The following is a 13,626-nucleotide window of genomic DNA, read 5'->3' on the forward strand; positions in this document are numbered from 1 at the left end:
CATTGTTTTCTCGGTAATATGACAGGAAAGCAATAATTCGTCCGAAACTAAAATTGAAATTACTCACCCAGTAACCACGAAAACACGACTTAATGCGTGACTTCCAATATTATGATGAACGATTAGACACATATCAACGAAGTGTATATGGTGTGAGGAAGAAATGCCGGCTTATTTATAATAAAAACATGCAGCTTTTCTGTGAAAAAATGTTACCGCACATCTACATATACTGATCAATAACAGTATTACATGCATGTATATAGATGATGATGATGATGATGATGATGAAGATGATGATGATGATGATAATGATGATGACGATGATGATGATGATGATGATGATGATGATGATGATGATGATGGTGACGACGATGATGATGATGATTATGATGGTGTTGATGATGATGATGATAATGGTGATGATGATGATGATGATGATGATGATGATGATGATGGTGATGATGATGATGATGATGATGATGATGATGATGATGATGATGATGATGATGATGATGATGATGATGATAATGGTGACGATGATGATGATGATGATGATGATGATGATGGTGATGATGATGATGATGATGATGATGATGATGATGATGATGGTGACGATGATGATGATGATGATGATGATGGTGATGATGATGATGATGATGATGATGATGATGATGATGATGATGATGATGATGATGATACTGGAGAGGAGGAGCAAGAGGGATGGTCGTAGTCAGCTGGTAGTAGTATAAATAGAGAATGATTATGCAGCATCTTGTGTCTTTTTGTTCACTAAAACATCTGTGTTTATATGGCACTTTTCATACAAAATATGTGTTCAGCACAATATGTGATAAAGGCTGAGGGAGCCATCATTATTTATGGCCGAGGGTGGAGGAATCTTGGGGGGGTCACTCAAAAATTGAAAGCTACAATAGGGGTTGCTCAAAATGTGGAGAGAAAGAAGGGGTTACTCAATTTTTGGTGCAAAAGAAATTGAAACACTTCTCAGATTGCATCATTTAAGTTCACACATCAGTTTCTCTAAACATTTCTCATTCTCTCCTCCTTGGCGTGTTTACTTAAAATAAATTGAACACACCTTTCAGACTACACCAGACTGCACTATTGCAACTATCGATTTCTCAAATTTCCCACAAAAGAGGGGAAACTCCTCTGACGCTTTTCCTATTAGCCCCTTGTGTGTTCTCCCCCTTATACTTTCAAATTCTGCCACGTCAGATAGCCTAGTGAAAACCCTGTCATGATACCAATCAAAATTAAACAATACTATATGATACTGATTATAGAATGAGCTTTTATATCTACATTTGTTGTGACTTTGGGGGGAGTACTCGAAATTTAAGAGTTTCCGACGAAATTACTCCGACCCTCCAGGCTGTAAATAATGACGGCTCCCTTACCAAGGAAAGGTTTGATAAAACAAAATGGTTCAAAGATTCTTAGCTGGTTATATTTGAAAGGTATTTATAAAAGCCGAATAGACACTGTAAATTACTTCTAAAAGTGTGCAAATGCATTCTAACGAGCCACAGCATGATTTCCACCCCGCGGACCTGCGCAAAAATGAAGCTCTTTGCTGTTGCCGTAAAGGGGTGCGTCGTTTACGACGATGTGCAAATATTGTATGTTTTATCTTTTAACAGCAAGGTGATGCACGGCTTTGAGAGGCTTGCACTGCCTATAAAAGGGACATGAAAATTTTATGGTTCCCTTTTACCTTTACATTTTCCAATTCCGAGGTTTTTTCAGGTAATTCAATGAAAAAACGAATTATAACATTTTAGGGACCGTTCAGTTTTTACGGCGGGGGGGGGGGCGGCAAAATCTTGTCGCCGGTGTTAAAAAAATATAGACCCCCCCTGCATTTTTCATGAAAAAAAGATGACCCCCCCTTTGTCAGACGAATAAAATTGAAGACCCCCCCCCTCCACGGCTGAAAAATAACCAAAACCCATATGTCAAATTTACCCGCATGGTTTGGATTTGAACTCTGGTACGCGGCGCACTTTATTCGTGTAGCAGAGATGCCAGTGCACAAACTTCTCAGCCACATCTATGCAAACGCCTGTTAATTAGGATAACTGTAAGGAAATTTTTAACTTCATTTCCATAGACATCTTTAATATGTCCATGGACGTTGTATAAAGTAAACTTTATTGGAGTGGTTTGCCAAAGGCAGCCGTCCAGTTGAGAGGGTCATGGGCCATTACGTAAAGTCAACTTTATTCTATTGGGCCACCAAAGGTGGCCCGCCGGAAAAAGAGGGTCAATCATGGCCATTGCATGAAGTAAACTTTACTGGACAGGGCTGCTGAAGGCGGCCCATCGGTTAAGAATGTCATGGGCCATTACGTAAAGTAAACTTTATTGGAGTGGGCCACCAAAGGCATCTGCCCGTTAAGAGGGTCATGGGCTATATTATTACATAAAGTCTTGTAGTCATTATTGTAGTAAAGAGGTAAAGAGGTTTGATCATGGCCATGGCATAAAGTGAACTTTATTGTAGGTATTATGCTTTTGAAAATGTGGTGACCCCCCTTTCCTACCTGTGAAAAAGCGATGACCTCCCCTTCGCGGATTCCAAAATTACGATGAAACCCCCCCCCCCTGGATTTTGCCGCCCCCCGGCCATAACAACTGAAGGGTCCCTTAGTGTCATCTAATTATTCTAATATTAGTAATAATTAAACAAAGTCTAGCATAATTTTGTCACATTTCATGACTTTTATATCAAAAAACCTAAACACTGTGAATTTTGGCAAAAAAAAAACCCAAACAAGTTGGCCTAGTAGGTAAGTTAAAGGGAAAGAAGTCGCAAATGTTGATGTTTTCAATATTTCTATGCAATATAAGCTTATACAGTATACTGAAACACACAATATTCAGTTTGTCGACAAAGCCTGTTTATATAAATGTGTATGTAGGATGATAATTGAATTAGAGTCCAGACTGAAAGTCATTTGTCAATGATACAAGTGCACGGTACACATACATGGCAGGCTGTGTTGGCAAACTGAATACTGAACAGTTCAACATGCTGAAGGGACTAGTAGAACCATGGATGTAAAAAATAGACTCATCTATTTTTTACATCCATGGTAGATCACAGGCCGAGTTGTATTTTAAAACTGAACAAAAATATTGTCAAAATAATCAAAGTTAATACATCTTCTGCCTTGCTACCGCAGTGTCACTGTCACTGCACATCGGTAGTGACACACTGAGAGATAACTCTGACTCTGCATATACTTTATTGGACACTCAAACCGAGCGTAAACCGCCGAGGAGGTCATCCCAGGGTCATCTCAGGTTCATGTAGGTTCAAAGAGCAGCAAAGAGCGGTGACCTACTTGAGGGCGCTGTGGTTCAATATGGCAGCATTTATAAACCGTATGCACGGCTTATTTGCCCGACTGTTTACACCTTTGCTACTACTATTATTATACTGCGAGTGCCTGCAACAGCTGTCCCCATCAGATATATTCACAACAGTGCAACAAAGTTGTGTCTTTGCTGCTACATCGGCGTCAGACGACAAAACGGTCGAAATTCTCGAGCAACTGGCTCACAGCTTCCGATCTGAAATACACGTCAGCATTGGCCGTCTGTCGGACGACCTGGATTCGTTCACATGGAACGAAGGAAGGGGAAAAGAGACACTGAAATGGGTCGAACCCACTGAGAGAAAGGACATAGCATTCTTTGAGCAGGTGAAAACCGACCGGATGTGTCTCATCCGAGCTCCTAGATTTTATCCGAAAGCCGAGAACTACGATGGTCCCAAGTCCTTCGGAGCAATGCTTGACTTTGTGAACTCAAAGTGCGGCACGTATAGAAACGCGAACGGACATGTTTCTGTCGAGGGACTTCACAAGGAAGATATTCTAAACAACATCTTTCGTGTTTCTGACATCAGTAACTGCACTTCAGGTATGGCGTTCAAGGAAAAGTTTGAGACTTGCGGAAGGCGAGGCAGCAGTAACTGCAAGAAATGTGACGGCGAGGACGATGGTGTTGCCACGGAAACCGCGTCACTGTATCTTGGCGATCGCACAAAATGCCAGAATGTGAAAGGATCACCATGCCAACAAAAGATGACTTTTTCACGATTTTCTAAAACGTTCAAAACCAGTTATTATCACAGACGCCATGCAAAACTGGGACGCCATTGACAAATGGAAAAATGAATTTTTGCGGAAAGAGTATGGCAAAAAAGAAATTCACAACAAACTTGCACCGAAGGTGAATTTGAAGGATGTGAACCATCAGGATATGGGAAGATTCCAGATCTTTCAAAATTCCTCAACAAGTCCGGGATCAGCTTCCTTTTCCGGATTTAGTGGTGGTTCGACCGGCCACCATGAATTTAAAATTTTCAGACTTTCTGGATATGGTGGAAAATGCAACCCTTAAAAAGAATAATGTCTCTGCCTACTTGGAGTACTCTTCTATACCACAGTACATGCCGGAACTGGAAAAAGACATACAGGAATTTCCTTTTGTGAAAGGAATGCTCACTCGGAAACACTTGAATTTGTGGATTAGTGATGGAAACACACTTGGAAAACTGCACTTCGATCCTTTTGATAACTTTTTGTGCATGGTAAGTATTGTCACTCGGAACAGAGTAACCTTGGTTTTTAATGTTGTTGTTTTGTTGTCATTTATGTTATTATTTGGTGATAAAATTAAAGAACAAAAAAATTTCTTTTTTTGTTAATTTATTTGTACTGTTTACCTTCTTAACAACTGTAAAGAAAATGATAATTATATCAAACTTTCAAGGCTTTGATGTGCCAAGGAGATAGAGTACTGCACCACTGGTGTCCATTCTTTCCTATAAACACTCATCATGGGATAAAAATTGAACTTTCTCCACAGGGTACAGGGGAAAGTCCCCTGGGGTGGGGAGGAAGGTGTGTTTTTGTGCAACGGTTTACCTTATTTGATTTTATTAATTTGACTGTGATATTTCAAATAATGCGTGTGGGACGGCTGTGGTGTTGACTCGATCACTTAATCCGCTGATACGGACAGCGGATTAGCAAGTTGGCAATGTTTTCGGAGCAATTACAGTGGTGTATACACAAGTTGGAGAGGAGATAAGGACTTGTCGGTAATAATAAAGCAGTCAGACGGTGTAGAGTTGAACTCTGTATTTGAAATATCACAGTCAAAATTAATAAAATCAAATAAGGTAAACCGTTGCACAAAAAACACCTTCCTCCCCACCCCAGGGGACTTTCCCCTGTACCCTGTTCTTTCTCTGGTGTCAAAGCATCTCAAACTTTTCAAGATGAGATTAATGTTAACTTTTCCAGGCACCACTCTCCAAGGGAATTGATATGGACAACATTGAACAGTTCACTGTAAAAGCAAACTAACAATATACATTCAGTTTGGTCTCTTTTGGCGCATGGTTAGAAATGCAGAAAATTGAATATCCGGTTCAGAGTTTGACAAGATACCAGTTCTTATCTTTGAATCAATATGCAAATGAGACCATTCAAATGCAAATTAGGTCACTGAAAGGTCATGCTTTTGAGTTTATGAAATACCCAACTACATAGGGAAGATAAGCTACAAGTTATTGATGCTGCAGCTGATTTCATTGGTTAACACTAAAACGTTAAACATCCAATAAAACACATTAAAATATTGAGATATTATTCAAATGTAAACTACTTTTTCGATATTAAGATATTTTTATAGATGAGATAGTACAGAGTGTTTATGTTCTGTGACAACATTCTATCAATACGGGGCAAATGCAAAATTTGACATACTTCAATTTTTCTACATTATTCAGTGTGTTTTCCACAAGTTTGGTGACACAGGCAAATACTAGAAATTAACTGTAAGATTTCTGTAGTCCCCTATTATGATTGCTGTTACATAACATTTGGGAACCCTCAAAACATGACTTGGGATACTCATTAAGGTTAGGTTCCACCCAAAGCAAAAAACATGGCTTGTACAAACACTACATTAGCTTGAAGGATTCTTTATAAATAGACTTGTTGTTTCAAATGTTCGTAATCGTTGTAAACATTCTTGTCAAAAACAACATTCTTCAAATATGTTGTACTTTTTACAGGTCAGTGGAAAGAAACAGCTGATAATTTTTGAACCTCATGACAACCACAAACTCTATGAAGCTCACATTCCAGAAGCGATTTTGGACTATCAGCGGGAGACTGGGAAATTCCGGCGGAAGAGGCTTCTTGACAGTACATCCATGGTCATGTCTCCAGTTGATATTCTGGATCCGGATTTTAAGGTGAAGTATTGTCTTCCAATCCATCCTTCCATCCTTGTGCCTTGATCCATGATTTTACACAGTCTTTCATATTCCCTGTAGGAATGGCAAATTCAACTGTAGATCAACTACTGTAAAATGTACTTTTCAGCAAGCAATCTTCAGATAATTAGAGGCAAGTGTTAGATGCAGCTAATTCAAATATTTCCCTACATTAACAGTGGTCAGAGTGTCTTGTTAGCTTAATTAAGAATGAACTAAGTCAATTTAAATTCCCCGTTTAGCTAAAAAGCATGCAGCAAATTGAAAATGTTTTACAGCATTGGATATTATAAAAAGGAGTGGTATGAGTGGTCAGAATTATTGCAGGTGTGCAATGGTCTTTTGCATGCCAAAACTTTTCACATTTTACTGCGGTATTTTAGGACTAGGCAAACTGTGTATGCTGTCTTGAGATTCCACATTTATTTTCAGCCTTCTAGTTGTAGTTGTGTGCACTTTCATAGCTAGGAATAATTTATACCAAGCAACAGTGTCAGCTTTAAACAGTTCAAGTTAGGTTGGACAATCTGTCACTTGAGGGCGCTCTTCGTTTTGCTTCCTCTTTGAGTGAAGATAATAACTGAAAGCTGCTGCCTTGAGTAAACAATCTTACAGGCTATGAAAAGTGAAAGCTGAAAGATTTTCATATTTGACCTTGAACTTGTTCTTTTCTCCAAATGAAATGAAGTTATTGAACTTTTACCACATACCACTAAGCATCTATGCAGCTTTTTTCATGATGTGTGCAATCATAATACACGTAATGTACCAACCTTGGTTGATAGATTTTGACCGACCTGATCATACTCAAAATTTTTGTCATGATGGTTTTATTTTCATGCCATTATACAAATATTTCAGACCTAGTAACAAGCTTTCTTGCCCCTCAGATAATTGTTACACAACAAAAACCTTGCATTGTGATGTTAATTTGTTTTTCACGTCCAGCATAGACTTGACACTTGATAGTTTTTTCCATAGGTTTGTGAGAACATTGCAAGCTTTTACATTGGTCCTTTTTAGTCCCCACGGACACCGTCCGGGGGGACTTATAGGTTTGGTCATGTCCGTGCGTGCGTGCGTGCGTGCGTGCGTCCGTCCGTTCACGCAGATATCTCAGAGATGCCTGGAGCGATTTCATTCAAACTTGGTACAAGGATTACTTCATATGTCATAGATATGCACGTCGATTTGTTTTGTGATACGATTCAATATGGCTGCCAGGCGGCCATTTTATTACGATTTTTTCATGTACAGAGCCATAACTCAGGCATGTTTCAACTGATTTTATTCAAAGTTGGTACAAGGACATTGACCAATGTCATAGATATGCACGTCAATTTTTTTGTGATACAATCTAATATGGCCGCCAGGTGGCCATTTTGTTACGATTTTTTCATGTACAGAGCCATTACTCAGGCATATTTCAACAGATTTTATTCAAAGTTGGTACAAGGACATTGACCAATGTCATAGATATGCACATCAATTCTTTTTGTGATACAATCTAATATGGCCGCCAGGCGGCCATTTTGTTACGATTTTTTCATGTACAGAGCCATTACTCAGGCATATTTCAACAGATTTTATTCAAAGTTGGTACAAGGACATTGACCAATGTCATAGCTATGCACATCAATTTTTTTTGTGATACGATCCAATATGGCCGCCGTGCGGCCATTTTGTTACGATTTTTTCATGTACAGAGCCATTACTCAGGCATGTTTCAACAGATTTTATTCAAAGTTGGTACAAGGACATTGACCAATGTCATAGCTATACACATCAATTTGTTTTGTGATACAATCCAATATGGCCGCCGTGCGGCCATTTTGTTACGATTTTTTCATGTACAGAGCCATTACTCAGGCATGTTTCAACAGATTTTATTCAAAGTTGGTACAAGGACATTGACCAATGTCATAGCTATACACATCAATTTGTTTTGTGATACGATCCAATATGGCCGCTGTGCGGCCATTTTGTTACGATTTTTTCATGTACAGAGCCATAACTCAGGCATAACTCAACCGATTTTATTCAAACTTGGTAAAAGGACATTGACCTGTGTCATGCACATGCACATTGATTTGTTTTGTGATACGATCCAATGTGGCCGCCGTGTGGCCATTTTATTACATTTTTTCATGTCCAGAACCATAACTCAGACATGTATCAAGCGAATTTATTCAAAGTTGGTACAAGGAGATTGACCAATGTCATACATATGTACATTAATTTGTTTTGTGATATGATCCAATATGGCTGCTGTGCGGCCATTTTGTTATGATTTTTTCATGTACAAGCCATAACTCAGGCATATCTCAACCAATTTTAATCAAATTTGCTACAAGGACATTGACCTACCGGTATGTCATACATATGCACATTTATTTGTTTTGTGATACGATCCAATACGGCCACCATGTGGCCATTTTATTACGATTTTTCATGTCCTGAACTACAACTCAGACATGTATCAAGCGAATTTATTCAAAGTATTTTTATCACAGACCTAATGAAGAGGACTTTATCCTCTCTGAGGACCTGTAATCAAGTACCCATTAACAATTGGGGACTGTGTCATCAATGATGACTTGGTGATATTGATGATATTGGTGTATTTGTTTATGTTTGTTAACTCTGAAATATTTCAAAAAGTGGGTGTCATAAAACCCTGTTATTAAATGCCTCGATGTGAGTGAAAATCAGTGCATTGATTTGAATTGGAAACATCAGGCGTTTTCGACGTCAAAGCAGATGCTTAACGCTGATGAAAATATCCATGGGTGCACTGCTATTTTGACTTTCGTCAAAATCTGTTTGATACTTGTCGATAATGGTAAAATTGTTTGACATTGCCCTGCATGTAACTAAATGTCACATAGCATTAACTGTAATAAAGATATTGCCTGAATACATGCCTGGCATTGGGCAAATTGTCACCTGCTCTCGGGCACATAAACCCATGTATTATAATATTGAATTTGTTTATGGTGTATGTGTTTATCTTTGTAGACTCCTTTGTGGACTCTAAGTAGACAAAAATGAGACACCATATGATTTTAGATTTTGCAGTTCTCAATTTTCAGTTGTTTAATTTATGGCTGTGTTTGTATTTATGTACTCCAGATTGTTCAAAATGGCATTACTTAGGAAAAGCAATAGCTCGAAAACTGCACAGCTGTTTTTGTATTCTGACAAAATGTTTTGTTATCATCAATAATTTTCCAGAGGTTTCCAGAATTTTCCAAGACATATCCCCTGAACTGTACCATTTCCGAGGGTGAGGTTTTGTTCATGCCGGCATTCTGGTGGCATGAAGTCCAGTCTTTTCCAAGTTTAACGGAAAACCGCAACGTTGCAGTCAACGTCTGGTGAGTTGGGAAAGTAGCAACCTTTCTCTAAAATAATTTCACTCAGAAGATATTTTCAGTGTTTTCTGTAGTCCCATGCATCATACCACCAGAATCCCATCAGCCACTAAGTTGTCAAAAGCTGGGGACTCAATCAAAGTTTGTTCTAGTCTGTCAAAGGATTATGGAGACGCCAGAGGCTTTTTTCCATTGAAATTGTAATCATCATTGGGTGGAAAAAGTGTCAGCGCAAGCATACATACTTTTTTCCTTACCATACCTAGAAAATGAGCCCCTGAATGAGCATGACGTATCACTCCTTCAGTGATTATATTGCCTGCGAAATATATGATATTATATCATACCAGTATATTGGTGGTGCAAATACAGCAATCTGATTGGTCTAGACGTGAAAAAAAGTGGTATATTGGCGATATACCACGGCTGGCATACATGCAAGCTCTCAGCTTGAGCGGAACTCTGTTTTTGACGTTCCATGCTAGAATGTCAATATACTGTTTTGATATAATAGCAATAAATCACACCCAGCGACAGTATACCACTCGATTTTGACCAGTTCACTTTGTATATGCACTCACTATCGCTCATGCATATATGTCCTGAACTGGTCAAAATCTCGTGGTATACCATAGCTGGGTGTACTTTATCGCTTAAATATTGCCCTGAGAGGTCTTATATATGCTACCAAACACCTTAAGCATTACTTCCATTGTATGATTCATCCAAATACTATAAATAGCTTCATTTTACTTCAGGGGAAATAACTGACTGGGTCAGAGCAAAATAATAATATTATATAGGACTCAGCCCTTGGTGTCGCGCCAGGGGTTATTAGATTAGAAATGTTATTTGTATTGATTCATAATTAGTCATGTAGTAAAGGATAAAATAGAATTAATTGTTACTTGCTATATGCTATATATATATATATATATATATATATATATATATATATATATATATATATATATATATATATATATATATATATATATATATATATATATGCTATATATAAAGTGCATTGAAATTTTATACTATTATGTAATGCGCTATAGAAGAATATATAAGAATATATATATATATATATATATATATATATATATATATATATATATATATATATATATATATATATATATATATATATATATATATATGTATATATATATTATGCATCCACCATCGAGAACGATAGAATTTTACGTGCGCTAAAAAAGCCGTACGGAATGCCCGTTCCGAAACACGAATGTTTTCAAGTTGCCCCATCCCCTGCAGCTTCGTCTGCGCGTTCACTGTTGAACGGTTTCAAGGGACCCATTGGACGAGTGCCAGAACATGTCTCGCGCGCGCTCTGTACGTACTTGTGTAGTGCACACACACTATCCAGAACTTGCAGAAGTGCGTCCGAGATAGCGTTCAACACTTGCGCTATAAATCGGAAGAAAAATTGTTGACATTGCACGAAAACGGTCATTTCTCTGACAATTTGATGCCCTAGTCATGAATGTAAGATGTATAATAATAAGGTTATTACAAAAATACCGCAAAGGATGCACTAGGACATTGGCACTGCGCATCGCCCTCCGCTTTGCGTCGGGCGATACGCTGTGCCAATGTGCTCATGCATCCTGTGAGGTATTTTCGTAATAAGTTCATAATATATATATATATATATATATATATATATATATATATATATATATATATATATATATATATATATATATATATATATATGCGGTATTTTCGTAATAAGCTCATAATATATATATATATATATATATATATATATATATATATATATATATATATATATATATATATATATATATATATATATATATATATATATATATATATATATATATATATATATATATATAATTTTTGCCTTACTGCACTCTCTGTGTTTTTAAGTGATAAAGTTCTTGATATTAAAATAGCTGCATGGTTCATTAAAAATGCTCGGTTTGTAGTAAGTCAAGTTGATTCACAACTTAAAGGCCTAAACCTTGTCACGGTGACATAGATATTTGCATACAGGAAATGTGCCATTGATGTTACATGTAAAATGCTAGAGTTGGATTTGATTTTGTGCTGTTTTTAATTGTGTCTCAGTATGTCCTCACAAAATCCTTAATGTTAATAATAGGCATTTTAATGCATTCTGTTGGATGTTGACACTTCCACACATGTGTCGGTTTTGGAAGTCTTGATTGATTACAAGCAAAATAGTTTTATAAATTGAGTCAGATATTTACAGTGTATTAGACAACCAGTTTATCCAAATCATTGTGGAAAAGTAATTGTAATTGCCTGCAACTAGTTTTAAAAATTTTTTTATTTGTTTGATTTGCAATCAATACCTTTCTTTTTTCTCCTTGCAGGTATGAACCATTCCTGACCAAAGATTTTCCGTGTCCTGGGTGTACACTGGATGTCAATCCCAAGTACTCACATCTTCTTTGAAGTTGAATAGAACAGCCCAGCCAGCTTTCTTGCCAATGCTTAGCTCCACACAGCTTTTATCTAATATCTGGGAAATGGAAATCTGATTACTCAGCATGTGTTTTAACCTGTTCACCCAAATTCCCTGTAAACAGGTCCACAATCACCGTTGAAAACAATGGGTTTGGGCCAAACCATGGTGGTGAAAGGGATGTAAATTACCTGCAAAAACATGTTTATTGATTCTCTTTTTGATGCTCTATTCAGGGAATGTTTGTCATACTCGCGAAATGTTCAAAGGGAAATTTGTGAAAGACAAATTTCAGTCTTGAAATTTTATTCTGGTGTACTCTTTTGAAAGTCATGTCAAACCAATATTGAAATCTATATGTATAAATTTTGATCAGTAAAAATCATCAGGTTTTCAAAATGTTAATGTACCTGTCCATGGTTTCCTAGATGGGGAGTGTGGATGTGTGGGGATGTGGGGAAGTGGGGGTAACAGGGGAAATTGATCACTAATCATATCCTGAGACGGGGGAATTTGATCGTTATGATACTCCCATCGGGAAAAATTGACAATGCTGCAAAAGGCTAGTTTTAATTTTAACAGATATCAAGTCCTAAATTATCTACCGGTACACGTTGCCTCTATGACTGGGTGCCATATTTTGTGGGTACAAATCCAATCAAAAATTTGCACGATTCACCTGCCTGTTGGTATTTGATATATTTTTGCATCATGTGGGTGGGGAACTTTACATGGCTTGGAAGATGCATCTCAAATTCCCCAGTTAGGCTTGCACACCTCCTCCATCCTGTCAGACCCACACACTTCCCCCACCCCTCCCCTGGTAGAAAATACCGATAGGTGCATAGTTTACAAAAGTGGTATAGTTGTAATAAAGCTAGGTGACACAATATTTTAAATGCTAATGAGCTCTAGTCAAATGAATACTTGTTACTTTTGATTACATTTTCACTGTTTTTAATCCATAAAGCAAATGCATTTTTCTTTTCCCTACTGTCATTTATGTCAAACTTCAAAAATTTGCCTCAGGACAGATAGTTGGCCCCTGAAGCTTTTACAATATTCATTTTGCCCTCCAGTTGTGGGGGGGGGCTCATTTTGAAGTTTATGGAGTAAATATAGTTATCACCCCTTATGTTTCTGAAACTTTACATTTTATTTCCGCCTGGTACTAGAGAAACAAATTGCATGACATTTAATGATATTTAACATTCAAAATGGCTGCTACCCCTGTGTTAACTCCATGGGGATAAATATTTTTTTATATTTGCAAACATAAGACAGTGAACATTTTCTCACTCCCAAATCTTTAAAATGAAGTCCCACAAGTGGTAAATCAAAAAAGAAGAAGCATAAAATTTGAGAGTCCAAATATCTGTGCATCAGGCACTTGGAAAATAAATCGAATATTAAAGGCAATGCCAGGAACTTATAGATTCTGT

The 13,626-nt window shown here is 37.4% G+C and overlaps 1 pseudogene; it reads left to right on the top strand.

Annotated features, from left to right (window-relative positions):
- The first annotated feature begins 3,362 nt into the window (after window positions 1-3,362).
- On the top strand, window positions 3,363-13,626 carry LOC139123603 (jmjC domain-containing protein E-like; annotated as a pseudogene).

The sequence above is a fragment of the Ptychodera flava genome, assembly GCF_041260155.1.
Source record: "Ptychodera flava strain L36383 chromosome 23 unlocalized genomic scaffold, AS_Pfla_20210202 Scaffold_23__1_contigs__length_28996876_pilon, whole genome shotgun sequence".
NCBI classification, from domain to species: Eukaryota; Metazoa; Hemichordata; class Enteropneusta; family Ptychoderidae; genus Ptychodera; species Ptychodera flava.